The sequence below is a fragment of the Pectinophora gossypiella genome, chromosome 17, assembly GCF_024362695.1.
Source record: "Pectinophora gossypiella chromosome 17, ilPecGoss1.1, whole genome shotgun sequence".
Classification (NCBI taxonomy): Eukaryota; Metazoa; Arthropoda; class Insecta; order Lepidoptera; family Gelechiidae; genus Pectinophora; species Pectinophora gossypiella.
The window spans coordinates 14,040,075-14,053,965 of NC_065420.1; the positions used below are offsets into that span (position 1 = coordinate 14,040,075).

The 13,891-nt window shown below is 37.0% G+C and overlaps 2 long non-coding RNA genes across 2 annotated transcripts; both read right to left on the reverse strand.

Annotated features, from left to right (window-relative positions):
* Positions 1-8,196: 8,196 nt before the first annotated feature.
* LOC126374246 (uncharacterized) lies at positions 8,197-10,033 on the reverse strand. Its single transcript, XR_007567415.1, has 7 exons — positions 9,597-10,033; positions 9,374-9,510; positions 9,151-9,285; positions 8,932-9,066; positions 8,697-8,830; positions 8,481-8,607; positions 8,197-8,376 (listed from the first exon to the last, which is right to left on the reverse strand). It is a non-coding gene; the product is annotated as an uncharacterized LOC126374246 (long non-coding RNA).
* Positions 10,034-10,158: 125 nt separating this feature from the next.
* On the reverse strand, positions 10,159-13,732 carry LOC126374249 (uncharacterized). The gene is made up of 3 exons (XR_007567418.1): positions 13,657-13,732; positions 12,882-13,045; positions 10,159-12,060 (listed from the first exon to the last, which is right to left on the reverse strand). It is a non-coding gene; the product is annotated as an uncharacterized LOC126374249 (long non-coding RNA).
* Positions 13,733-13,891: the final 159 nt, after the last annotated feature.

Sequence of the window (13,891 nt, forward strand, 5' to 3'; positions counted from 1 at the left end):
ATAAACAACCTCAAGAACCTCCAATCAGGAAACAGTTCAATTCACAACTTCTAAAAGAGTCTTTTGAGACAGTACATTAAGGCTTGTCGAACACTAAACGACTTGAAAACGCTGACCTACTTGTTTGAATATCGAAATACTGACTGCTTGCTTGACATTATTATTTTCTTGTTATGTGATTACCTTCAAATCTTAATATAAGGTGAACTACACTTCGGTACAGTCATTAAGCACTGACTAGTACAATCATAGAGCAAAAGTGCAGTCACTGAGCTCAGCGAATTATTTGTTAACAGTGGTGAAATTATGAACCATTAGTTGTCATAATGTTGAGGAGCTCGGTGGCGCAGCGGTTAACGCGCTCGGTCTGCGATTGTTGAAGTAAAGCAACTTTCGCAAAGGCCGGTCATAGGATGGGTGACCACAAAAAAAAGTTTTCATCTCGAGCTCCTCCGTGCTTCGGAAGGCACGTTAAGCCGTTGGTCCCGGCTGCATTAGCAGTCGTTAATAACCATCAATCCGCACTGGGCCCGCGTGATGGTTTAAGGCCCGATCTCCCTATCCATCTATAGGGAAGGCCCGTGCCCCAGCAGTGGGGACGTTAATGGACTGATGATGATGAGTTGTCGTAATGGGGTAGTTTCCAACTAGTCAAATCAGTTACTTTTTACAATACGTCAAAACACGAAATTACTATGGAAATTGTATGAAAAAACAACCTGTGACGTCATAGAAAAACGTGACAAAATGTCGTACTTATTATTATAGTTTTTGTTCTTAAAATTCATAAATAAGTTAAATAGCCTTTATTTAATTTTTTTTTATTTAATTTTTTTTAATTTATTTTCTTTGACCCAGGAAACTACCCAATTATAAAATTTGTTTTTTAGGTGTTTTTGGTCTATTAAAGAAACGACATGTAACCAGAAGGTCTTAAGTGCAACAAGTTACCAGTTATTACTTTGCAAGAAACTGATTGATCTTTTGCACCTTATCGTACATAGCGCTTAAAACTCTGCCGCTTTTAGATTATTTGACATTTAGTGAGACTTTCTGTTAATTTGACAAATAAGTAATTGCAAAATACCGTGGAGGCTGATGCTGATCTGCACATGGAAATGGCGGTGGATTGGTCAGTCCCGACGAGCTCTGACCTGGTTTGCGCGTGGAAAACGCAAAAGGGGGCGGCCCAAAGAGACCTGGCGACACTCGGTCGTAATTTTTCTTAACTATTAAAATTGCTAACTTAGTCAAAAAGAAAAAAAGAGGTTAATTCTGAATCATCTTAGACTTGCTTCTATATCCACATTAGCATATAATTTGTCTTTGACCAAGTTATGTAGCTTATTAGTTTATTTCCTAAATTGACCCAATCAGCTGTCGAGCCTGGAACCCTAAGCATTAAACCTCCTTAAGTTGCCTCAGGTGCGCGAGTTCTAAGAATTCCATCGTTAATCGTTTTAATCATCGCCTGTACAACATGCTACTTAGTCGCTCTGGCTAAAAATACCGCGTGTGCAACCACCCTTAAGTACAGAAAGAGATGCAATTATACGACATTTCTATGTGTAAAAGAGACAGAAAACAGGCTGACGTTTTCCGGTCAAGAGGCGACCACAGAAGGGAAGTGGGACAGCATTTATAAGCCCATATTTTACGCTTTGTGTCAGTTTTCTTTCAATGGTTGAAGCCTTTTTAATTTACGAAACAAAGCTTTTGATGTCACGGTGATGGAAATTTGTTTGTGTAACAGGGCCCAAGTATTTGCTTTAGTTCGTGGTGGAAATAAGTTAGACGGAAGTAAGTTTAATCATAGAATAAGGAATATTACTATGTACAGAAGCGCAACTCTCCGCTCCCCACCAGCGTCTGAGCTAGGTTTACCTCACCCCTCTCTCTTACATAGTTTAGTTAGACTAGAATCGTATGGCATCAGACGTCACACATACACAGATGCGCGTGTACGATAACTGTAGACAGAGATGTTTCATATACATTACACCCACTCCTAGCCAGCTTTTTTTAAGTCCCATGTAATAGGGGGCGAACCTATTACAAATATTATACATCGATCATTAATCGGGCACAAATCGTGGAAACCGCGTGATATCAATCATGGTATAAAAACACCAGGTATGCTCAAAACTGACAGCTAGCATTTTCAAGATTATCCCAGCTGACGTCATCCGACCCTGCGTTGCCATTTCGTAAAAAATAAATTACCCACGTCCAATGTTTTTAATTTACTTTGCAAGGAATTTTTGTACTTTTATAAAAGGTTTACGTACAGTTTTAATGATTTTTGTATACATGAAAAATATTAGTAATTAAATACATTAGTCAGTAATTCACTTAATTTTCAGTAATAAAATCGCGACCTTGGAATATTGGAGATACTAATTGAATGGTAACACTTATGTCGTCAATGGGCTAGCAATGGCGGCTTGTCATAGGATTGAGCATACCTGCCGGGTCTGCATGAAAACCGCGCCGCGCACGGAGCGCTTCGACCAATAAATGATACAAATGCTACCTACTTAGATGGACTATGTTACTTCGTGTTTAGATAAATATATTTTAGAATAAATAATGATAATGATAAATAAAGAGATTCAAATACATATAACCATTAGAATTATTCAGCTTAGATGGCCGTCAAACGGCTATTGATCGAAGGTCTCGATATAATTCGCGTCGCGCGCGGCGCGGTTACCGTGCAGAGCCTACTAGTGTTCTTATACCATGATATCAATTATCTACGATCCAAACATGTTTTTTTTTTAATTTGACAGATTAGATAAGTTACTACCGTACCTAACCGCACGTATTCGTACGTACGCGTATGTACCCGTACAGTCATAAGCAATATAATGTACGCACTTTAGGATTCTGTCGCGTTAGTGAGAATTACAGTTCAATTTGTCAAAAAACTTAATGTGACATGGTACCAAAGTGTATACATATTAATGCTCGTGACCGTACGTACCTAAGTAATGGTCCTATTTTAGGTGATTCTCTCAGGTAGTAGTGTGTGCATTTATGTAAATCAATTTCATCAATGTTAGATCCTGTACGTAATCTCCCAATTTGGATTATAGAATGTTACCTAACCTATCTAGGTTAACAGTATTATATAATCTGTCTAAACAGGGTGTTAGTGACATACATAAACTCACGCCTATTTCCCACCGGGGTAAGCAGAGACTATAGAATTCCATTTGCTTCTTTTATTTTGTTATTGGCATCGTATCGAAAAGTTTGATGGGTGATTCAGAACATGATTCTGAGTTGATATCAAGCGGATTTTTCTATCGCAAAGTTTCGAACTGAAATAATAATAAAAAAAAACATTTTTTTCATGAATGTTCCGATAGGAAATTCCACTTGATATCAAATCAAAATCATAATCTGGATCATGACCCTCAGTATTCGTTACGGTGTCACTAATACCCATATGTATTTATATGGGTACCTGTAAGTACTTGTACGGAGTGTAAGCAACATAGTAACGTATACTGAGGGAGATGATTCAGCTCATTATTTTGAGTTAATATCAAGTGGAATTTTATAAAAAAAAAAGAAAAATAAATTACTTAAAAAAAATCTTGAATTTTGCGACGGAAAATTCCACTTGATATCAACTCAGAATCATGGTTGGTCTCATCCCCCTCAGTATTCGTTACGGTGTCACTAACACTCTGTATAGGTACTGTCCTTGCTACTCCACTAAACGTAGGAAATCTTTGCTGGTCAAAGCCTCGGAACCCTAGATGTGCGAGTCGCACCCGCACTTGACCGACTTTTTGTCCTATGTCCCCTAGAATCAGTAAAACACTGTTGACTCTTACGTAATTCACGGGCAATAATTCTTTTCCCAACTTTATTAAAACCTGAACGTCTGAATGATTGATCACCTGGCGCCATGATTGAAAAACTTCGGACACCTAAAGTATAATGCAGGTAGGATTAACTCTCGAACTAGGTTCAAGTCTAAAAATAAGACAAAGTACTTTTGATTCGCAATTTCGAAGCGTGAATATAGGCGAAAGTTCAGAAGCGAAATCTTCGTGCGACATTTGGTATTTAAGTCCTATCTATAAATCTGACAGTTTGATTTGAATCCAAAGATGAATACAATGAACACAATGAAGGACTTTCAGGGGTCATTCCCCAAAACAAATACAGATGGCACTGTTAAGTGATTTAAGTTTACGCGGTTTTTATCATAATTAAAACACATAATAACGGGTTCTTACCGCGTTCAAAGCAAGAATATGAGACTCCCGATATTTCGACACTGTTGCATGTGCCATGATCACGGGACGATGAAGTCAGTCATCCCTTGATCATATCCCTGCTTTGAACGCGGTAAAAACCCGTTATTATGTGTTTTAGAGGAGCTCGGTGGCGCAGCGGTAAACGCGCTCGGTCTGCGATTGTTGAAGTTAAGCAACTTTCGCAAAGGCCGGTCATAGGATGGGTGACCAGAAAAAGAAAATGTTCATCTCGAGCTCCTCCGTGCTTCGGAAGGCACGTTAAGCTGTTGGTCCCGGCTGCATTAGCAGTCGTTAATAGCCACCAATCCGCACTGGGCCCGCGTGGTGGTTTAAGGCCCGATCTCCCTATCCATCCATAGGGAAGGCCCCGTGCCCCTGCAGTGGGGACGTTAATGGGCTGGTGATGATGATTATGTGTTTTAACTGTTAAGTGATGCCTTCGTTTAACCTCCTAATTTCATGGATAACAGAGATAATGCATCGGAATTAGAATCAAAATTATTTATTCAACGTAATTATCATGGATAAACTTGTTGAAGGTCAATGTAATATTTTTGAATTTACGTCAATTCGCAAGGTGTTATGGCTGAGGAGAAGAAATGACAAGAAACTGCAACAGCAAAACATCTTTTAAATCAATTAGGGTACACATTACAAGTTATTTAATAACTAGAGGAACATATTAAATACCAGATCTTTTTTATAATTTAAGTAATCATTAATCTTATAATAACCTTTTTTACATAAAGTAAGCTTCACATGAGCTTTAAATTTATTTTCTGACAAATACAAAATATTATCTGGTATTTTATTGTAAAAACGTATGTACATAAACCCAAAAAAGATGAATTTAATTTACTTAATTTAGAATTTTTATAGCAACTTTATTTTTATTCCTTGTATTGTAAGTATCTTTTATCTTTGTACCTGGGTATAAATAAAGACCCTTTTTATTACACCCAGGCACATCTTCCACCCATTATTATCCTGATCAAAATAAAAAGAAGCAATATAGGTAGTAACATAATTCTAAACGTATAAGAATAATATAATATTTGTTCAATGTGAAAATGTTCTAATGCAGCGGGGCGTTATAAACAAAAAGTCACTTTTATAATTGACTTGTTTTTATTTAAATGATAGAAAATAGACACTACACATATCACACGTATTGACGCTGCGGAGGTTGGGCGAACAGAGAGAGAATGAAGGAAAGAATGAATTTAGTATGAATCCTGTGAATGAATACTAAACAAAAACCTAATCTCAATTTACCATTACTGTTAATTCATTAAACCACCTTTTGCATCATATACCTAAGTTTTAAGGTTGAGATCTGTAATTTTTGTACATTTTCAACGGTGTAACATCTCTGTGAAGTGTAAGTAGAAGCTATGGGTTGAAAAACTGAAATTACGAGTATGTGCTCAGCATGTCATGAACGGGGAAGACTTTAGGGCTGTCGACTTTACAATTTTTACTTTACGTACTTTTGATTTTTATTTAATAAACTATGTCTTGAAAGTAAACACTGAAAGGATCCGGTGGTTAATGCAATTTGCGGAAAATCTACTATGAACCACGTCAAAAAAAATCTGAAAGGATACTCGAATATAATGATAAAATATATTTTTTACCAATATTTTTTTCCATTAGTTTATCTGACTTAAAATTTGCACTGAATTCATTTTAATTCTAAATGTAAAATAATTTATTTTTTCTTCACATTTTAGACAGTCTTTTTTTTTATACAACCGCGCCATTCCGTTTCTTCTTTTTTGACAACCTTACATAGTCTTTTTTGCTTTCTTCTTTTTTTGAATAAAATATTATATTTTTATTTTATTTTCGTTGGGCAACTTATGACATTATTTACACAATAGACATCACAATAACAAGTAAATGCTACTAAAAATAAAATAAAATAAAAAAGTAAAACCCTGGCAACCCTACCGACTATCATTGCGCGCAGACACGACCGTCCAGGTGGAACATTTCAGTAATACCACCAGTCACCACACACTACTCTAGCTACACCTTTGCAGAACAGCTGTGGTGAATAAAGACATCTCCTTTAAAACTATTATGAAATACAAGTTGCTTCTATGCTTGCCTGGGAATGAATGACGTACAGACGACGGACGGGCAAGTGATCCTTCCTTTTGAGGTTCATTACCCTAGCTTCGTTCAGCTCAACCAATTTTGTTTTATAATACGATCGATGGCTCAGTAAAACATCTCGTTTTGTGCATATTTCGGCAGCTGTGATCAGGCATCTCTCTATAATAAGGATCGGTGGCGCGGACTGTGCCGCGGGAGGCAGCCTCCACGGTTCATTGAGCACTGCAATACGCAAACAGACTGAGTCGCTGAGCGCGCCCAGAGGAATGACAGGCAGGGAATGAGGGTATTTGCGGGTCTATATTTTTTTAACACCAAAATAGTTATATATTGTAACTAGATGTCGCGTGGTTCGCTCGCAGCAAGCTGCTCGCGTGTCTTGTTTTCCCGCCATTTTTTACCGCGATAGAATTTGACCAAGACTTAAATAGGTGTCGGGAAATCAAAAAAGTTCTAGGTGCTATAGTTTTGCCAGGCCGTAGGGTGTCTCCCTGATGCGGAGCAGTTTTCCAAGATGACGTTCCGATCACACCCCTATACATCATTTTTACACCCGAGACATTTTCTGGAAAAACAAAACTTTGTATGGCGGCCATCTTGTTTTTCCGCCATTTTGGTTTTTTTTCACCGGCGATTGGATTTGACCAAGATTTAAATACGTTGTGCGAAAAAATCATTGTTCCAGGTGCGATAGGTTAGCCAGGCCGTAGGGTGTCTCCCTGATGCGGAGCAGTTTTCCAAGATGACGTTCCGATCACACCCCTATACATAATTTTTACACCCGAGACATTTTCTGGAAAAACAAAAATTTGTATGGCGGCCATCTTGTTTTTCGGCCATTTTGTTTTTTTTTTCACCCGCGATAAAATTTGACCAAGATTTAAATAGGTTTCGTGAAAACAAAAAAGTTCCAGGTGCGATAGTTTTGCCAGGCCGTAGGGTGTCTTCCTGATGCGGAGCAGCTATCGAAAACCCAGATGTATTTTCATACTTGACATGACGTTCCGATCACATTCCTATACATCATTTTTACCTCCGAGGCATTTTCGGGAAAAACGAAAATTTGGTATGGCGGCCATCTTGTTTTTCCGCCATTTTGGTTTTTTTTCACCGTGGATTGGATTTGACCAAGATTTAAATAGGTTCTGTGAAAAAATAATCGTTCCAGGTGCGATAGTTTTGCCAGGCCGTAGGGTGTCTCCCTGATGCGGAGCAGATTTGAAGAAAGAGAAGTGTCTCCATACTCAACAAGACACTCCGATTACACTCCCATACACAATTTTTACCCCTGAGACATTTTCTGGAAAAACAAAATTTTGTATGGCGGCCATCTTGTTTTTCCGCCATTTTGATTTTTTTTCACCCACAATAGAATTTGACCAAGATTTAAATAGATTTTGCGAAAAAAAATTTGATCCAGGTATAATAGTTGCGCCAGACTGTAGGGCGTCTCCCTGATGCGGAGCAGTTTTCCAAGATTTGGGATTTTTCCCATACTCACCGGGAGGTCCCGATCACACCCCCCATACATCATTTTGACCCCCCGACGCTCCTTCTGGGAGAACAATTATGTCAGTGAGTCAGTCAGTCAGTCAGTCAGTGGGTTTGTAGCTATATATATTATAACTAGATGGTGCTAAGTGCGCTCGCTGCTAAAGCAGCTTCGCGGGCGTTGTATGTGGATTGACGTTTTCGTATAGTTTGTTTCGCATCACAGATTTGTAATAACTATTAAGACAGACACAAAAAGAAATAAAAAAATTGTGTAGGATATTGTTGGTTTATTTTATGTTATCAAAAAATAAAAATATAACATTATATTCTCTCTCTCTCCCTTGCATTGTTCCCTGTATGGTGGTGGGGTCTTTATTCCGAGTCTTTTCCTTCCACTTCGCTCTGTTGGTTGTATCGTCTGCGGAAACATTGCAGGAACAAAGATCTTCTTTGATGACATCTGCTTCTTTGCCTTCTGTATTTCCTGTTAAAAATAAAATAATATTAATTCGTATAGGTATAATATCCTTTTCTTAGTCGATAGCGATACGTTTTTGCCAAAGTGGTCGTGGTCGTCATGTAACGTACCTCGATATCTTGTAACTTTTGATTGCTGGCTGTCACACTGCTGCGTGCATTGAAGGACTTCAGGCTTGGTCGATTTTATTCTATTGCAATCATAATCTCCTACACAGTTTATTATACTCTGCATTTCCTGTGAATAAAATATATATATTACATTTTTATCCTTAGTCTATAGCGATACGTTTATGCCAAAGTGGTCGTGATCGTCATGTAACGTACCTCGACATCTTGTTATTTTTGATTGCTGGCTGTCACACTGCTGCATTCTTTGAATGAGCGGCCAACATCAGGTTTGGTTTATATAATACTATTGTTTAATGATCTCCTACGCAGTTTTTTGCCTTCTGCATTTCCTGTAAATAAAACATATAATTAAATATTATATGTAATTTATTTTCCTTAGTCGATAGCAATACGTTTTTGCAAAAATAGTTGTGGTCGTCATGTAACGTACCTCGATATCTTGTTACTTTTGATTGTTGGCTGTCACACTGCTGCATTCATTGAAGGAGCTGGCAACATCAGGTTTGGTTTATATAATACTTTTGTATTAATGATCTCCTACGCAGTTTTTTGCCTTCTGCATTTCCTGTAAATAAAATATATAATTTATTTTCCTTAGTCGATAGCGATACGTTTTTGCCAAAATAGTCGTGGTCGTCATGAAACGTACCTCGATATTTTGTAACTTTTGATTGTTGGCTGTCACACTGCTGCATTCATTGAAGGGGCTGCTGACTTCAGGCTTGGTCGATTTTATTCTATTGCAATCATGAACTTCTACACAGTTTATTGCCATCTGCATTTCCTGTAAATAAAATATATATTATTATTTTTTTCCTTAGTCTATAGCGATACGTTTTTGCCAAAATAGTCGTGGTCGTCATGAAACGTACCTCGATATCTTGTAACTTTTGATTGCTGGCTGTCACACTGCTGCATTCATTGAAGGGGGGCTGCTGACTTCAGGCTTGGTCGATTTTATTCTATTGCAATCATGAACTCCTACACAGTTTATTGCCATCTGCATTTCCTGTAAATAAAATATATATTATTTTTTTTCCTTAGTCTATAGCGATACGTTTTTGCCAAAGTGGTCGTGATCGTCATTTAACGTACCTCGATATCTTGTTACTTTTGATTGCTAGCTGTCACACTGCTGCATTCATTGAAATAGCGGCCAACATCAGGCTTGGTAGTACTATTGTATTAAAATCTCCTACGCAGTTTTTAGCATTGTGCATTTCCTGTTAAAAAAAAATAATGTTAATTTATATATATTAACTTTTATTTATAAATATATACATATATATATTAGGTGATTTCCAAACTACCCAGGAGGTACACCCAGTAGCTCGCTTTTTTTCATGTGGTTCCCCCGCTAATCGAGGCCGCATCCACCTACTTATATGAGAAGTAGGTTCTATCTAATGAGTTAGCAATAGTCATTCAATAAGCAGAGAAATGTGAAAGAAAAAGCAATTTTTAGCTAAGGAATTTAAAATAAAAAGCAATTTTCAGCAATTAGCATGCAATAAGCAAAGCAATTACTCAGTAATTGTCAAACATAAGCGAGTTGTATAATTTAAAGATATTATTGACAATAACAAACACGTACCGAGTTTGTTAATACTTACATTGAGTTATCATCGCTAAGTTGACCAAATTATTAGTACAGGTTATCACATTCACTAAATGAAAATATGTGTTTTTATCAATTGTAACAATGCTTGCATGACCTAACCAACCGTTGGTGTTGTGGACGCCAATCTTCAAGAGACAAGTGGACGGGTGTGAGGAAAACTGGCAAGATGAACACGTCGGTGTGGGTGCGACTGGTGCACGGGAGAGAAGTGGAGCTAGTTGGCAGATGGAATTAGGCATCACTCTCTTGCTTCAGTTAAGTTCCACTCAGATCAGGTGGGTTGTCGCATGGATGAACATCGCATGGGTTGGAGTAATTCGGAGTAGAACTGTCCATGTTGTTCCCTTCATCGTAGGCACTTCAGTGGACTGTGGGTCGATCAACAATAGTTACGTGAGTTGGCTGTCAAACCGATATGACGTGCCAGCCGAATCTAGCGACCAGGTATGCAGGGGATGGAGGTATCCTGTGGAGTAATCATATCAGCAAAGGTGAAAATGTCGGTTGGGAGTGAAATGGAGGGAGAAGGAGAGCTGCAGTCAGCGGTCACGATCTTGCTGTAAATAGACTACATGCTCAGTTTACGTGTAGTTGTAACTGTTCGAAGTTAATTGAAAACGATCGATATGCAAATTCCTGTTTAATGAAACAAGTAATAAATGAACAGGCAGGTATTTTTTCGGTATTTAAACGCTAAGACCGATGTTTGTTTATTGATTAGCAGTGGTATGATGAATTCTTGGATACTGATGAATGCTAATAAGCTAAGTATTTAAAACAAAATCACATTCAGAAGCACTAAAAACACATTAAATTAAAGAACGAAATAATACCGTATGAAATATTATTTAATATAATATAAAGGATGGAAAGAAGAAATGACAAGAATGCTATTTAGCGTGACATGTCTCTAACCAGATCCACTGGAAAACATAAAACCATGTAAAACCCTAAGTTTTTGTTTAGCTCATACACGATATTATGTTTTTTGAGGAACCGTGTCATGCGAAACAGTGTTCTATTGAAAAGTATTGTAAGAAGAAATGCAAAGAACACAATTTAGCGTGACATAGCTCTAACCAGATCCACTGGAAAACATAAAACCATGTAAAACCCTAAGTTTTAGTTTAGCTCATATACGATATTATGTTTTTTGAGGAACCGTGTCATGCGAAACAGTGTTCTATTGAAAAGTATTGTAAGAAGAAATGCAAAGAACACAATTTAGCGTGACATAGCTCTAACCAGATCCACTGGAAAACATAAAACCATGTAAAACCTAAGTTTTAGTTTAGCTCATACACGATATTATCTTTTTTGAGGAACCGTGTCATGCGAAACAGTGTTCTATTGAAAAGTATTGCAAGAAGAAATGCAAAGAACACCATTTAGCGTGACATAGCTCTAACCAGATCCACTGGAAAACATAAAACCATATAAAACCTAAGTTTTTGTTTAGCTCATACACGATATTATGTTTTTTGAGGAACCGTCTCATGCGAAACAGTGTTCTATTGAAAAGTATTGTAAGAAGAAATGCAAAGAACACCATTTAGCGTGACATAGCTCTAACCAGATCCACTGGAAAACATAAAACCATGTAAAAAACCCTAAGTTTTAGTTTAGCTCATACACGATATTATGTTTTTTGAGGAACCGTCTCATGCGAAACAGTGTTCTATTGAAAAGTATTGTAAGAAGAAATGCAAAGAACACAATTTAGCGTGACATAGCTCTAACCAGATCCACTGGAAAACATAAAACCATATAAAACCTAAGTTTTAGTTTAGCTCATACACGATATTATGTTTTTTGAGGAACCGTGTCATGCGAAACAGTGTTCTATTGAAAAGTATTGCAAGAAGAAATGCAAAGAACACCATTTAGCGTGACATAGCTCTAACCAGATCCACTGGAAAACATAAAACCATATAAAACCTAAGTTTTTGTTTAGCTCATACATGATATTATGTTTTTTGAGGAACCGTCTCATGCGAAACAGTGTTCTATTGAAAAGTATTGTAAGAAGAAATGCAAAGAACACCATTTAGCGTGACATAGCTCTAACCAGATCCACTGGAAAACATAAAACCATATAAAACCTAAGTTTTTGTTTAGCTCATACATGATATTATGTTTTTTGAGGAACCGTCTCATGCGAAACAGTGTTCTATTGAAAAGTATTGTAAGAAGAAATGCAAAGAACACCATTTAGCGTGACATAGCTCTAACCAGATCCGCTGGAAAACATAAAACCATATAAAACCTAAGTTTTTGTTTAGCTCATACACGATATTATGTTTTTTGAGGAACCGTCTCATGCGAAACAGTGTTCTATTGAAAAGTATTGTAAGAAGAAATGCAAAGAACGCCATTTAGCGTGACATAGCTCTAACCAGATCCACTGGAAAACATAAAACCATGTAAAACCCTAAGTTTTAGTTTAGCTCATACACGATATTATGTTTTTTGAGGAACCGTCTCATGCGAAACAGTGTTCTATTGAAAAGTATTGTAAGAAGAAATGCAAAAAACACCATTTAGCGTGACATAGCTCTAACCAGATCCACTGGAAAACATAAAACCATATAAAACCTAAGTTTTAGTTTAGCTCATACACGATATTATGTTTTTTGAGGAACCGTCTCATGCGAAACAGTGTTCTATTGAAAAGTATTGTAAGAAGAAATGCAAAGAACACCATTTAGCGTGACATAGCTCTAACCAGATCCGCTGGAAAACATAAAACCATATAAAACCTAAGTTTTTGTTTAGCTCATACACGATATTATGTTTTTTGAGGAACCGTCTCATGCGAAACAGTGTTCTATTGAAAAGTATTGTAAGAAGAAATGCAAAGAACGCCATTTAGCGTGACATAGCTCTAACCAGATCCACTGGAAAACATAAAACCATATAAAACCTAAGTTTTTGTTTAGCTCATACACGATATTAGGTATTGTAAAAAGAAATGCAAAGAACACAATTTAGCGTGACATAGCTCTAACCAGATCCACTGGAAAACATAAAACCATATAAAACCTAAGTTTTAGTTTAGCTCATACACGATATTATGTTTTTTGAGGAACCGTCTCATGCGAAACAGTGTTCTATTGAAAAGTATTGCAAGAAGAAATGCAGAAAACACCATTTAGCATGACATGGCTCTAACCAGATCCACTGGAAAACATAAAACCATATAAAACCTAAGTTTTAGTTTAGCTCATACATGATATTATGTTTTTTGAGGAACCGTCTCATGCGAAACAGTGTTCTATTGAAAAGTATTGTAAGAAGAAATGCAAAGAACACAATTTAGCGTGACATAGCTCTAACCAGATCCACTGGAAAACATAAAACCATGTAAAACCTAAGTTTTAGTTTAGCTCATACACGATATTATCTTTTTTGAGGAACCGTGTCATGCGAAACAGTGTTCTATTGAAAAGTATTGCAAGAAGAAATGCAAAGAACACCATTTAGCGTGACATAGCTCTAACCAGATCCACTGGAAAACATAAAACCATATAAAACCTAAGTTTTTGTTTAGCTCATACACGATATTATGTTTTTTGAGGAACCGTCTCATGCGAAACAGTGTTCTATTGAAAAGTATTGTAAGAAGAAATGCAAAGAACACCATTTAGCGTGACATAGCTCTAACCAGACCCACTGGAAAACATAAAACCATATAAAACCTAAGTTTTTGTTTAGCTCATACACGATATTATGTTTTTTGAGGAACCGTCTCATGCGAAACAATGTTCTA